General features: G+C 28.7%; 1 protein-coding gene across 4 annotated transcripts in view; it reads right to left on the bottom strand.

The window, feature by feature from the left end:
* LOC129958047 (protein disabled-like) overlaps positions 1–13,616 on the bottom strand; it is a 146,876-nt gene that overhangs the window by 70,951 nt on the left and 62,309 nt on the right. The gene's annotated exons all lie outside the window — the stretch shown is intronic.

The raw sequence follows: 13,616 nt of genomic DNA, 5'->3' as shown, positions 1-13,616 counted from the left end.
AAGAGCTACTGAAGCATGTCATTGAAATATCAGAGCTTTTTGTTCCAAGTCCATTCTATGACAATAGCCAATAGTATCTCAAGGTCACCCACAAGAGAAAGTTGAATCAAATATCTGACACAGCTTCATGGAATCATTTTTATATCTGATATCGGATCTGTTAACAATAGTTAATTATGAACACAAGAAATGGCTTCACCTCAAAATCATTACAGTTTGTTACATGAACGAATTCACCTCGGAAAGATAACAGTAGGAATTTATCGATTCGTGGCAATAACAATCATCCATATAAAAAAAATTATATTATATGAATGTTCCTGAATTATATTTCCATTTGAATTAGCAAATATAATAATCGAATAGCAACGAAAAATTGGAGAAAGACAAATAAGCATTGTTTAGACCTTTTTTCTATTTCAACATAATTTAACATTTAAATGTTAATTTAATTTTACATACTGAAGAATATTCAAACATCTGCTATCATCAAAGTTCAAAATTTTTTTCGTCTAGTTTCTGAAAATTGAAGCTGAGAAATGGAAATTGCTTATTTGATAATTAGCAACATCTACATAGCATAAGCGTGATTTTTGAAAGCTAGCATGGTCCAAACCTGAAATACTTTTACAGGATTGTATGAAAGTGTTTCGTTGTCTGCAATCAATTTTTTATAAAACGTAAAAAAAAAATAATAATAAAGATTATAGTATACTTCGATGTAAACTAAAAATTAGAGACAACTGCGCTGATTTGTGGTTTAAAATTGCTTACTGAAATTTTTTTAACAAAAAAAAATTTAACTTCTGGCTTGAACCGACTCGAGTACATAACTTCATACGCGACTCGACTAAAGTCATTCGGATTTCTCAAATTTTCTGGTTACTGAAAGCCATTTTTCGAATTTAGGATTTCACTGATTATCAAAGGTTTTTTTACAACAATAAGTATAAAAATTCCTAGAGCAAGTTAAGAAAGAGAAATGTTCATTTTTCCTTATTTCATTTAAGTAAATCTATTGAAACCGAAATAATGCTAAACTTTAGACCACTGAAAGTAGAAAAACATTTGAAGAAAAATAAACAAAATGCAAATCAAGTAAACGGACAACAAATTTCTTACCAAACAAGAACTAAAACGAAAGACAAAGCTACTGCAGAAGTTCATGGACAGATAACTAGCTTTAAATCAAGAACCACCTTCCAGTATACCATGAACCTCAGCAAAAAGTTCTTTTGCTTCGATTCAAAGCAAACAGATTCGTTTTCATTTCTTTGAATCTGAATACCCCAAAGCACTTGAAAACTCATAAGCAAAATGATGCTGTAATGAAACTGGGAATACATTACGCAAAACGTAACTGTTCAGGGAGAAAAAAATCATTAGAAATTCGACCCAGATGTCTTTAATGATGCATGCCGAGGTCAACAAGGTTGGAGAGCGAATCCAGCCCAGCGGACAAAGCCATCACGGGACATTTTATTTTGCGTAGGCAAATAACGTGTTCATGAAGACCAGTTGAAAGCACCTGTAGTGCTGCTCGCCTTGAATTTATTTCCGATTACTTTGTTTTTATTTATCTTTATTTTTTGCATCTCTTAAAGTCAAGTGAGAGAGATGAGACCTGCATGCTTACCAAAGAGGCAGAGCCATGTAAGGACAAGAATTTCAGGGCTAAACTTGCCTTCTTTCTCGTGTGAGCCGCTGGGTTTTCCATACAGATGTGCTCATTAAATCCAGGGAAAAGATGTTTACAGATGCGATATATAAGAAAAGACACGCAGAAAGATATTTCAAGGGGAGATTTTCAATACCAATGCGAGATTAGTCCAAAACAACATTGTCGTTGAAAACATAACAACAACGATCTTGGAGGGAATTGAAAAAAAAGAGAGAGAGAGAGAGAAAGAAAAGGGAAAACTTTAAAAAGAAAAAAAGAAAGCTAACTGTTCCAAAACAACATAAACTTAAAAGGTCAACTGTCAGCTCATAAATATGGTTACTTCGGAATCACTTATCTTTAAGTAAAAACGGGTACATAAGAGAAAAACTTATATGCAATACAGACTTCGAAAAAAATATTAAACGCTTCACCAGTTTCTACAATAGCAGTATGTAATAAATCGTTTCTGAATGATAAATTTTAAAAAGAAAATTTCATTCTTTTTTGTTGAAGAACACAATAATCACGAGCATATTATCCTACTCTATTTCATGAAATACTTTTCAACAAATCTAAATGGTAGTTCACTCGTGTTTTTTTTTTTTTTTTTTTTTTTTTTCATTTTCTTATTTCCCAAGACAATGATGATTCTAAGATTTCTTAGACAACGATGTAATAATTTTAATATTATACCATGATTATTTTTTGTATACTTCTATATTACGACGACTTTTGCGTTCAGCTTTGTAATAAAGTGAGGAAAATTGAGATATTCGAAATTCTGAACTGAGGTTCAAAATTTAATACATATTTACAATTTTCATGGAAAGTAAGAATCTTGGAAATAAGGTAATAAAGTCTTTTCTCGGCTGAATTTTTTTTTAAATTTAGAAAATATCTGAATGAATTTTTAGAATTTAATTGTGTGCTTAACATTCAAATTTATTTGCCTTTTTATATATTTCATTTTAAATTAAGGGATTGTAAAAAACCTTAAAGTTTTATAATCGGGGTTTAAACTATTTAAGCAACAATAAACAAATCTAGATTAACTAAGTGCATGAATTAAATTTAATTCTTGATTTGTATAGCAAAAATTTATTTCATTGTGTGCAGATTTAAATTGTAGCAACCCTTCGAAAATAGATAAAATATATCATGAGCATTTTGACACTGCTCATTGTTATCGTATTATAGATAAAGAAACAATTAATATACGATAAACACCCCAATCGTATAAGAGAAATGAATGGAGAGACCACAGAAAATCCAAACCACATGTACATTTTAATATCTATTTGTTACAATTTAATATTGATATAATGCAAATATTTGAACAATGTTACAATTCGCACCTGGATTTCTAAAAACTGGGACAATTGTTTTCTTTTCATTTAGAAACACGTTTCGTTTCATTCTTCGAAAAAGAAAAGCAGCTCCTGTATTCGTGAACGCCCACAGAACAAAGTTGACAAACTTACCTAGCTGCCAATTCTTATCTGTCTACTTTTTTAATCTCTCGTCGCCGGAAAGCCACTCACCGGAAAACAATATAAACACGATTCGTCAAGTGATACCTTTGTTTTACTTATCGATTCAATTATCGGTGGTTGTAAGAAATGCAACTTCGACATCAATGTGTTACAGAAGGTGGTATAAAACGAAATTAGATCTGTTAATCTGTACACAAGCATAAAGACTGACACGAAAATAACACTGTTTTATGTGAACTAGTTACGTGAAAGAATGCATTTAATAATTCAACTTAAACAAAAGGTATTCGTAAAACAAGTGGCATGCAAAACTACTTTTTGCAAAATATCTGATTGACAAAATATTCGAATGAGGAAATAATTTAAACATAGGAAATTTTTGATTTGTAATCCAAATACCTTCATTGAAGCTGATGCTGCATAAAAGACCAGAGAATGCAGATGGCACTCGGGGTTTTAAATGAAATACGACTCAAAATCCTCGTAAGGTATGATGTAACCGTAAAACAATACGTCAGCAAAAAAGTTAGTTGACTAGTCCTAAATTAAAGTTCGTTCACATATTGATTAAGTATTTTTATTCACCGAATTTGTTTCAGTTCCTATAGCCAAAAATTAAATAATAATAATAATAATATGGAAACTGATGATTCTGTATTTTATTGAAAATACAAAACTAACTTACAAATCTAAATATATCCAGTATACTGTGGAAAAGCTTGCTGAATACGCATAATTCGTTCATGAGTCATACTCGTAATGGGAAACAATTTTCGCATAGCAACCCATATAAAATAGGAAAAATGTGTTCAAACAAATTTAAAATAATGTAATTTACTATTTATAATATATGCTTTTTTTACAAGACAGTTTTATTAAGACATTTGTCTTCAGCTATTCTTCAAAATTTGGCGTAAATGAGATATAACGTTATCATTAAATGAATTTGTAGCACGCATAGTTATTGATTTAATAAGGTGATGTTTTTCAACAACAATTTCCCATGCTTTCAGCATCTCTCTGATTTTACTTGAAGATTGAATCTGATCGGTTGAATCTGTTATTTTCTTTTCTTCTGACCAATTTTTGTTTTGGTTTTGGTTTTTTGCTACAACACAGAACGCAGATCCATACATTCTTCGGTGGTCCTGGTTACGTTCTTCCTGCTGTATATCGATGTCACTGCTATCCATCTATAATCTTGACCAGAAATACAATCTTGCCGATTAAGACTTCATAGGCACTTGTTCAAAACTCCCGGAGTCGTGTTCAACAACGCTTTCAAACTTCTTCCATGTTTTCTTGATTAGTACAGCTCAAAACAGCATGTGGAGTCAAAGTGTCTCCTCGGCACTCGTTCAGCGAAATGCTTGTTAAGCGAGATCTGAATATATTTTTCATCTTATAATTATTAAGATTAAGGGGGGGGGGAGGAGGAAATGCATTCGCTCGCATATTCTGATTGCTTGATATTATTTCTTGACACTGGAATTAGAGATAAGAAACTTCATAGAATGAATTTCAATATATATTTTCTACTAGTTAGGCAACTTAAATGAAATTACTTCTTTAAATTTTAGAACTGAAATATACTTTATGCGCTCCTTCACATCTCCAAGGATGCCGGTAATGTCAGGTCACCAAATTAGCAAGTGTACAGCAATGCAAAAATTAATAAACAATTCAATAATAGAATTGACAGAAAAGCAATTCCACTTGCTTGCATGGGCTACTGCATTGGCGAGAAACGCATGAGGACATTAGAGCAGATTTCAACCAATCTTCGTTGAAATTACAATTTTTTTTATCCCAATAAATTTTATTTAATGTGTAAAATTTTGATATTTTTTCTGAATGAGCCATAATAACTAAATCGATTTATCGTTAGAGATTCATGGAAAGATATGAGGGACGTCTGAATTAGAGATATAAAAATATAATCCCTTATGTCTAGATAATCTCATTTGTTTAGTCAAGAATTTTATCTCTATTAATGGAGCAACCCTTAAATTTCTTTCCAATGAAATTCAAAATGATCACCGTCGGTAGATCTCAAAATGATGATCGATCCCTTTCCAAGATTAATATTGGAAATCTTAAATCTTGTGCTCTTAAATCCTCGTCTGCAAAATTTGCGATTTAATTTATACACAATTAAAAAGATTAATATATTGATTGCTATTTAAAAGTTATTTAAAATGTTTTTCTCTCATTCCTTACAACTATTGATTAGATTAGTTATTGAGAATAACAATTCTTTGAATTTATTCAATTTTTATGGCATTGTGATATTTTTATTCCATCGTACATCATTCTTAAGTTATTATGGCGGGTGCTTTTAAATGTATTCATATATATATATATATATATATATATATATATATATATATATATATATATATATATATATATATATATATATAAAAATCCGGCAGTGCTACACCTTTTTTTAAAGAAGCAGCATTTTAATACAATAAAGTAAAAACCACATTTCTATTGTGTACCATATTTTCCCGTTCGAGCCAATATATTTGCTGAAACCATCGAAATTGTATTTATTCGAAAACTCAATATTCCACAGTCACGATGCCATTGCATAACAAAGGCCTAATTTTCCTTGTATAGCCAGGCATTTGAGCAAAAGAAGGTTTTTTTTAATATAATTTTTGGATGTTTATTAAATTTGAATTCTAAAGAAACAGAAAAAGTAAAAAATAACGAATTTCCTGTTGGGTAAGCTGAGCCAGTTCTATCGTCAAGATAGTCCTCAGCGTTCAATTACCATTTATTCTGCCTTAACTCAGGTCTCTGGGTCAAATGGGAGAAGCTACTGAATAGAAAGGACCAGATCTCCTTATATTCCCCCTTTGATAATCTTTTTTTTTTCCTCTCTCTCTTTTCTTCACGCTTTTGCTATATAGCGACATTGGATAAGAATCGTTGGCCACGCGCAGAGAGAGGCAACTCATGAACCGTTGTCTGCCTGCTCTAAAAAGAATCCTATATCGAACTGTCTTTTCTTCCTGTTTTTATTACTTTTCTTACATAAAAATAAAAATGATGCCTCGTAACGAAAATAGAAGAAAAAAAGAAGAAGGTAGATGAAGCGATGGATCAGATATCTAAAAGAAATCTATTCTTCTTTGTTCCAAAAATGAATGTTCAGAGATGTGCACGTAAATCATGGGATATTCAGGAAACCCTAAGGCGACATTTAGACAAAAGAGAATAGGATACTTTTTTTTACTAGAAGAGATGGAATTAATAGACGTTAATACAGATTAAGACTTCAAAAATTATAAGTTCGAAACTAATCTTCTGTTTCTGAGAAGCATATGGTTCTACCAGATAAGTTCGCAACAATGATCGGAAAAACCATTTAGATTTGATGTATTTAAATAAAATTTCATTTTTAAATATAATCTTGCAGAAAAATGAATCAACCTTCATGCCATGTTTTGTTTTATTACTTGTATATGAATTTTCTGCCATCAAAAAATCTTCTTGTTCGTAGCTTGGAAGAGGAGGTGGGGGTCCCTGAATTATTTTTGCGACAAAAAAGAGATTACAAGTGAAAGGAATTGTAAGAGACCTATCACAGAAATATAGTGATTGTTATAGTGATTCTTCAGAAATTAAAAAATGCTGCCCTGTTGAACAATGAAAAAATCATATCATTACCCAACTGGGAACGATCTGCAGTAGAAGGAATATTATTAATTTCATCTTAAAACAAAAGAAATCCCTTGCACTGAATCCATTGTACATTTAAGAAACATTCAATATAACTATCGATTTCTTGGATCAATTCTAAGAATTATCCGACAGAAAACAAGAAAATTTGTTGTGAGTTAAAATCTATGTTAATATTACGAAAATTGTGTTATCTTCTCCCCCTATTCGAAGAGGGGAAGGCGTGAAATTATTTATTAAAGTAACTTCAGTTTTCCATTTTGTTCCATTTGTTATCAATACACTAAATGTAAGCAAAAAAAATTCAATCTTCCCTTGGAAATTGCCTTTGAAGACCTTTATTTTTTTAATTAAACTTAAGTCAAATTAAAATAATAATAGATTAAATAAAATTAAATTAATGATTTCACGAGAAAAAAATCGAGATACTATTTATTAGCCTATATTTTATTAATGGGAGGGGGGTTAAATTAAAGCAGTAAATTAAATTATTTTTAAGAAAAACATATAAATATCTTAGTGGAAATTTATATTCATGGACAAACTCAAATGTACCGAAATCATTTAATTTTGGAAGTCACTGTGCTTCTTGAAAGAAAAACAAAAAGATCCGATATAGCATAAGGCAACGAGCAGTTTGGTGGCATGTGTTTTTTCACGTTTGCCATGTGAATTTATTTTTTTAACAATAAGCATTACAAAATGAAACATTGCAGCAATAGTAAATTAGATGTTTAGACGTATGTTCCAAGAATAAAATACATTGAAATACAAATTAATGTTCAAATTCTAAAACTTCATTAAAATTTAAATTTCATAATATTTAAAGAATTATGTTTTGTACTAAACATTCAAGGAAAATATTTTGCAATTATTAAACAATCGTTTCGGCTAGTTCTTTCAGTTTATACTGAAAATAGCGTTTGTTAGAGAAAATTAGGATTTAATAAGACTGTTCTTGATTATTTATTAACAAAAATAATAGATGTCCCCGCATTGTATGAATAAAAAATATCTTAATTATTATAAAGAATTGAAATTTCTTTTAAAAAATAATAAATATGGTTGCATAAACGTAAATAAGTTTCATCTGATATTGTTTCATAAATTACAATTATTAAATTTCTCATATTTATTAATAACATCTATTTTTAAAAAGCAGATTTTTTTCAGTTTTTTTGTACTTTTTGTATTTAAATAAATAGTACTAGATTTCAATTCTTGGTTCCGACTCGATAAATTTATTTTGCTAACTGTTTTACTGTTTTAATAAAACTTATTTTTATTCCATTATTCTTCTTTCAGTTCTAAATTTTTTAAATCCTCGGGAATTTATTTTTCTATATATTTTCTTCTTCCAGAGTTATTGAAACATAAAACAAAGATGGTCTTAGCAAATCACAAATATAGAAATTCTTCGATGTGCATTAATTATTTCAAGAATTAAAAGATATTTCATATTATATTATTGCCTTTTAAACTTTAAAATATACGTTTCCCGATAACAGTAGCTGAAAACTGCAAAGTGAATGATAAAGAAATGTTCCAAGTGAAACTAAAAAAGCCACCTAGATGACCTGCCTCTACTAATCATATACTGACAAGAACACAATCATTCCTTTAATCCAACAAATTCTGCATTCCACATTTAAGACAATGATACAACAAGAAAATGTCATAATCTTATATAGATATCTTTCATTCTCAAACATTATTTGGAACCTTAATGCATAAAATATATATAAATATATAAAGGTAGGAAAATAAAACGTAAATTGAAAAACAAAAAGATAGTAGTTATAGTAAATTGATCGTAATCAGTAAAGTACAAGCATGGGAGATTAAGAAATACGAAGAATGAGGTAAAATCTTATTACGATATCAAATTATACAGGTTTGAAAAAAAAGATAGATTGCCCACACGGTATACATGAAAAAGAGAGACATACAGAGAGAGAAAATTACATTCACCTAAATGTCTGTAAGAGATCAGAAGACTTATTTTGAAAATAAAAAGAACAGGTAAAAGTGGAATTTTCTATTCAGTAATTAGAATATAAATGGCTGGAATATGAAATATGCATTAATTTAGAGTTGAAGGTCAAAGGGAAATAAATCGAGTATCATTTGTTTGCAAGAATTTCGCGTGCATCGCAGTGCACTCAGATTATTCCATGGTAGAATGACAAAATAGAATTTAAAAAATAATTTAGTTTCCCGGACGATATTTCCAACAGCCTTTGAACAGCTGGGACTCTAGCCACGGAAGACGTGACCAAAAAAAAGTAACTTTCACAATGGAAAGTACATATATTATTTGGTATAAACAGAAAAATCGTGTTAAAACTTCAGCAAAAATTCTTGTCAATATTTAGATTTATGTATAGAAACGCATGAACTGAAAATACAAGAATGTGAAATCGTTTGTTCTTTTGTATATTCCTCATGATACGATATATAAGCAAAATTAAAACATTATTGTCAGCAATAAATCAGAAGAATTGAATCTTTCGAATTGCTACCTACACGAATCAGTCATAATTTTAAATATTTTTCATGTAGTTACATAAAAGAAGTAAAGAAGTGCTGGTCGTAATTTTTTTACAAAAAGAGTTCATTCAAATAAAAAGACATAAAAGATAAGAATTCTAAGATTTCTAATGAGAAATTTCTAAAATAGCAACTCTAAAAGGACAATAAAAAATTACATTATGAATGCAAACGATATTCAAAATCATATATCTGTATATTATGAATCAATGTAGTAAGAAATTGCTACTCTTAACAATTATTTAGAGGGAATGTGTTTTCGAAGAATTTTTTAAAGAGAACTTGCTTTCATTCATGTTATGCACAACCATACTAACAGAAGACCATCAATTTTCTTAATAAATCATAAAACAAAAACTTATCATTTTCTCTTCATAGAGTTCCTCCAGTACATTGGAACAATGGTTTCTATTTTAATAAGTACATAAAATTGCAATAAATTTTATATACAAAGCGCCATTTTTTGGTCAAATATTAAGTATTATTTTTTTTTCTCGGCAGTTTTCCTTCGTGATAAACTTGTACACGAATTTTCAAAAAATATTTCCAAAATGGACTCTTCATTAAACCAAGTGGATTATAACCACTTAAATATCTAATGTAAATTTGACAGACTTAGCCAACTATAATCAAAATATTAAATAATAATTTATGTTCTCAATGAATTCTTTAACAGCTTCTAAGTGTCAACAATTAAGCATAACAATTCAATGATTCAAGAATATCAAGGTAAAAAGGAAATATATTAAATGATGCAACTACAACCAAATGTACGAAAAATCATAACATTCTTTCTACAATAACCAACAACATTCATGAAAGTTCGTAAACTCATGTTGCTGAAATTGAAGAATTTCAAAACAAATTGAAGACAATAGTCTTAACACGAACAACTCATACTTAAAACACACCTGAAACACAGAATAACTAATTCTATCGTAATATTAAGAATCTTTAAGAAAAACAAGTACCAAAAGAGAGTTTCCATTGTCTTTTAGAATCTAACGCAATGATAAAAACAATAAAGGTCATAAAGAACGAAAAAAAGTTGGTGGAACAAATTTAAATTAACACAATTCCGCCTACACTCAATTTCACGAAACGCGTTGTTTGCAAGGACATGTATTCGACACTTTTGAAATAAAATTATATGATATTAACCACAAAAATTACGCAGTGACGAAAGACAGATAACATAAATCTCAAATTCTGATTCAACAACAATATATATATATATATTTCTTATCAGGTTTGTAAATAACTTTTGTTGAAGTTCGGCCGACAAAAGAAAGAAAAAGAATAGTAAATAACTGCATTATTTTTTGATTAGAAGATTTCAACAAATCTAAAAACAAATGGTTTTGGCTTAAAATTGATGAGGATACTATAAAAATCTTATTTTTAAGGAGAGAATGCGCTGATTCCTAAAATCAAAATCTATTAAACAAATTAAATTCTTTGATATTAAGAATCTAAAGCTAAGGGACATGTTTGCTCGCTTCTTGCTTGAGTAGAACAATTATTATAAATAGTTTAATAAAAAATCATATTTCTTTCATAGTAAATTCAAATTATTAGGAATATTTGAGTTCATATGAAAGCAATTTTTTCATATGCCTAGAATCGGATACAAGTTTTTCAATCTGTCAAGAAGTTTTGTTGTTTCAATCTGTCAAGAAGTCTTATATTGTTTCAAAAGCTAAATTATTTTTAAAGGAACTGAATACTATAATTTGATTAAAATTGCTAATCTCTTAGTTACCATGACAAAATTTTATAAACTAATTTATAAAAATATAAAGTTTTACCTAAAATTGAAACCACTAGAAACTTTAAGAAATTAAAAAAGAGTTAATTTTAAAATATAAAGAGTGTCAAATATATTTCTCTGAATATGATTCCTTTAAACCTAATAATTATATAAAATTGAGACTTCATAATTTTTTAGTATATTTATTCACTAAAATAAAATAAAATATTATTATTTATGTTATTTAAATATTTTTGGAAGTAAAATTAAAAACTAAAATTTTCGGTGATCAGAGAAATTTTTATTAAATAATCCTTTGAGATATTGCATACATTATAAATAATATTTTATAAGGCACATAGATATTATATGATGAGCTATTTTGTTTTCGGTATTAATATTTTTTTTAAATATGTTTGCTTTTCTGAAAGAAAGTTTTTGAATTAACTGAAGTTTAATCACTTAGGCTTCAATTTAAAGTTCAAATCTAACGGGAGATGATATAAAATTAGAGAGATACTTAATACAATGAGTAGCACGGCATAAAGTTTTTATAATAGTATGGGTTATATGACTATCAAAATTTGAAGTTTGAAAAATATTTTGCTGAAGAAGCTATTAAGAGACAAAGTTACATAAAATATTTAATTGAAAATTTTAGCCAGCCTTTAATCCCGGCGAATAAACTGGTCACCAAAGGCGGCTAGTCTTTGATAAAAATGAATCAATTAATTAATTTTTTCAGAAATTTTACTGATTAATGCACAACATCAGCATGCTGCATTAATGCGTTGTTGGGAAACCATTCAGTCCTTTTTCAAAATTGTGTATTAGTTATTCAGCTATCCATACCTTTCCCGCTGCTCCGTCAATGATGCGTGAGTTCTCCAATTACTTTCTTAACGCACCACTGCTGTTTTTCAATTACGTCCGCCGGCGAAACTATTTACGTACTTTTGCAATTATGTTCGGCTGGCTAATGACTCTTATTTTTCTCATTTTTTTTCTCGACAATTTCTTCATACAAGTTAAAAGACTGGAAAAGAAATAAAAATTGATTCTCTCATAATAGCTTTTCATTTTAGGAACCAATCTTAATGTAAATTAAGTGGAAGATTAGAAGTTCTACAGAAAATGTAGGCGATGTTTTAATAATTAATATGCGATTAGGTAGAAATAGTTTCGTCGTCGAGATTTTAAATATATACAATAAATCTTAGCAAGACACTTACTTATAAAATATTTATAAAACTATTCAACTCATATACTGTTATTTGGTACAAAACTATCAAAGAGACTCTATGTCTGGTATATTTCCTTCTATATCCACAGTTAAATTTTATAAAACTTTGCTAAAACGGAATGGCAACAAGAAAGTCATACTTTTTTTTATTTTTAGAACGAGACGATAAAAAAAAGCAATAATAATAATTAATATAGCTCATTTTTTTTAAATTTAGCCTTGCATCTTAATAAAAATAAATCAATTAATGATAATAAGACTTGGTAAGAAATAAACGAAAAACGACATGAGACGATGGTTGCATTTTTATTCATCAAATAATGTCAGCAGAAAGTCGAATATTTGGATTGATTAACCATGGGAAAACATGTAATTTATTGATAACATTTTTTGTAATATTTGTTTTGAAATCGGCATATTAAATATTCAAATATCTAATAAATTACTTTATCCCAACCATACCCATGCAGTCTAAAAAATATTTTACTAACAAATAAAAATTTTATCTGAAATTAAAATTTTCACATTCTTTCCTATATAAAAATTTAAAAACTTTAAAAATCCTATACCAAAGATCACTATTTCTTTACGAATATTTCTACAGAAATTGCACTGTCAAATTACATGAAAAGACCGAAAAATAGATTAGACGATAAAATAAGAAATCAATAAATATTCTTTTTTTTAGCTATTCGTGAAAGTAAATAAGTTCATGTAATAAGATTTAAAGATAAAGGCTAATCATAAGCATTTGTAAAAAAATAAAAATGACAGACCAGAGACTGACGAATTAGTGAAGCTTCATTTAAAAATTGTAAAATTATTAAATGAAGTTTAATAATTTTAATTTTAATTTTGAAGTTTTTAAAATTTTACAATTATGTTTATTAATTGTAAAATTTATGTTTATTGTACAAAATATTATAAAATGTACCAAATTGTACTGTATGTAACATATTACAATATATAATTTAAAATCGTATTGCTAAAGTCGTACCAAGGTCACTAGATTGGCATACAATGACTTGTTTTTCCTGTTGTGACTTATGGCACTTTACAAGCCCGGTGACAGTTATCTGTCAGCAATTTAAGCTGAGTGAGCGTCTTTTATTTTTTCAATAGCGCCAACTAGAGCCGAGATGACTTAGCTATTTCATGCATCACACATTCGCTTGCACAACCCCTTTTTAAAGGGGGGATGGGCACATTCACATACCTCACAGA

Source organism: Argiope bruennichi, chromosome 2, assembly GCF_947563725.1.
Source record: "Argiope bruennichi chromosome 2, qqArgBrue1.1, whole genome shotgun sequence".
Taxonomy (NCBI): domain Eukaryota; kingdom Metazoa; phylum Arthropoda; class Arachnida; order Araneae; family Araneidae; genus Argiope; species Argiope bruennichi.
This window is presented reverse-complemented; position numbering and strand designations above follow the sequence as displayed.